The 1,948-nt window shown below is 50.4% G+C and overlaps 5 non-coding genes across 5 annotated transcripts; all 5 read right to left on the bottom strand.

Annotated features, from left to right (window-relative positions):
* Positions 1 to 38: 38 nt before the first annotated feature.
* LOC123183744 (5S ribosomal RNA) lies at positions 39 to 157 on the bottom strand. Its single transcript, XR_006492772.1, has one exon. It is a non-coding gene; the product is annotated as a 5S ribosomal RNA (ribosomal RNA).
* A 302-nt stretch (positions 158 to 459) lies between these two features.
* LOC123183908 (5S ribosomal RNA) lies at positions 460 to 578 on the bottom strand. The gene has a single exon (XR_006492895.1). It is a non-coding gene; the product is annotated as a 5S ribosomal RNA (ribosomal RNA).
* Positions 579 to 880: 302 nt separating this feature from the next.
* Positions 881 to 999, bottom strand: LOC123183511 (5S ribosomal RNA). The gene has a single exon (XR_006492576.1). It is a non-coding gene; the product is annotated as a 5S ribosomal RNA (ribosomal RNA).
* A 302-nt stretch (positions 1,000 to 1,301) lies between these two features.
* On the bottom strand, positions 1,302 to 1,420 carry LOC123183554 (5S ribosomal RNA). Its single transcript, XR_006492617.1, has one exon. It is a non-coding gene; the product is annotated as a 5S ribosomal RNA (ribosomal RNA).
* A 301-nt stretch (positions 1,421 to 1,721) lies between these two features.
* On the bottom strand, positions 1,722 to 1,840 carry LOC123183508 (5S ribosomal RNA). Its single transcript, XR_006492574.1, has one exon. It is a non-coding gene; the product is annotated as a 5S ribosomal RNA (ribosomal RNA).
* Between the last annotated feature and the right edge of the window lie 108 nt (positions 1,841 to 1,948).

Here is a 1,948-nt window from a genome sequence, read left to right as displayed (position 1 = left end):
GCGTTTTGTTTTGCACGCGGTGCAAAAAAATTAAAAAGGGAATGCAACACGAGGACTTCCCAGGAGGTCACCCATCCTAGTACTACTCTCGCCCAAGCAAGCTTAACTTCGGAGTTCTGATGGGATCCGGTGCTTTAGTGCTGGTATGATCGCATCCGACATGTTACCCCCGTCTTCGTCCCTTATGCTTGCCCCTCCCAGCTCCACTACACACACGATTGCACATTCCTTTGGCCGCTCCCGCTCAACTACGGAGACGAGTTTTACCACGGTTCAACCGCACCAGTGCCTATTTACCATGGTTTCGACCCCGTTCAGAACACGCTTGCCGCCGCTAGACGTGTGAATAATGAGCAGCGAGCTAAAACTTACCGTAAACGTGCAAAGTAATAAAACGTGCTAAACATATGTCGCGCACGTGCGTTTTCTTTTGCACGCGGCGCAAAAAAAATTAAAAACGGAATGCAACACGAGGACTTCCCAGGAGGTCACCCATCCTAGTACTACTCTCACCCAAGCACGCTTAACTTCGGAGTTCTGATGGGATCCGGTGCTTTAGTGCTGGTATGATCGCATCAGACATGTTACCCCCGTCTTCGTCCCTTATGCTTGCCCCTCCCAGCTCCACTACACAAACGATTGCACATTCCTTTGGTCGCTCCCGCTCAACTACGGAGACGAGTTTTACCACGGTTCAACCGCACCAGTGCCTATTTACCATGGTTTCGACCCCTTTCAGAACACGCTTGCCGCCGCTAGACGCGTGAATAATGAGCAGCGAGCTAAAACATACCGTAAACGTGCAAAATAATAAAACGTGCTAAACATATGTCGCGCACGTGCGTTTTGTTTTGCACGCGGCGCAAAAAAAATTAAAAAGGGAATGCAAGACGAGGACTTCCCAAGAGGTCACCCATCCTAGTACTACTCTCGCCCAAGCAAGCTTAACTTCGGAGTTCTGATGGGATCCGGTGCTTTAGTGCTGGTATGATCGCATCCGACATGTTACCCCCGTCTTCGTCCCTTATGCTTGCCCCTCCCAGCTGCACTACACACACGATTGCACATTCCTTTGGCCGCTCCCGCTCAACTACGGAGACGAGTTTTACCACGGATCAACCGCACCAGTGCCTATTTACCATGGTTTCGACCCCTTTGAGAACACGCTTGCCGCCGCTAGACGCGTGAATAATGAGCAGCGAGCTAAAACTTACCGTAAACGTGCAAAATAATAAAACGTGCTAAACATATGTCGCGCACGTGCGTTTTGTTTTGCACGCGGCGCAAAAAAAATTAAAAAGGGAATGCAACACAAGGACTTCCCAGGAGGTCACCCATCCTAGTACTACTCTCGCACAAGCACGCTTAACTTCGGAGTTCTGATGGGATCCGGTGCTTTACTGCTGGTATGATCGCATCCGACATGTTACCCCGTCTTCGTCCCTTATGCTTGCCCCTCCCAGCTCCACTACACACACGATTGCACATTCCTTTGGCCGCTCCCGCTCAACTACGGAGACGAGTTTTACCACGGTTCAACCGCACCAGTGCCTATTTACCATGGTTTCGATCCCTTTGAGAACACGCTTGCCGCCGCTAGACACGTGAATAATGAGGAGCGAGCTAAAACTTACCGTAAACGTGCAAAATAATAAAACGTGCTAAACATATGTCGCGCACGTGCGTTTTGTTTTGCACGCGGCGCAAAAAAAAATAAAAAGGGAATGCAACACGAGGACTTCCCATGAGGTCACCCATCCTAGTACTACTCTCGCCCAAGCACGCTTAACTTCAGAGTTCTGATGGGATCCGGTGCTTTAGTGCTGGTGTGATCGCATCTGACATGTTACCCCCGTCTTCGTCCCTTATGCTTGCCCCTCCCAGCTCCACTACACACACGATTGCACATTCCTTTGGCCGCTCCCGCTCAACTACGGAGACGAGTTTT

This window comes from Triticum aestivum, chromosome 1D, assembly GCF_018294505.1.
Source record: "Triticum aestivum cultivar Chinese Spring chromosome 1D, IWGSC CS RefSeq v2.1, whole genome shotgun sequence".
Classification (NCBI taxonomy): Eukaryota; Viridiplantae; Streptophyta; class Magnoliopsida; order Poales; family Poaceae; genus Triticum; species Triticum aestivum.
This window is presented reverse-complemented; position numbering and strand designations above follow the sequence as displayed.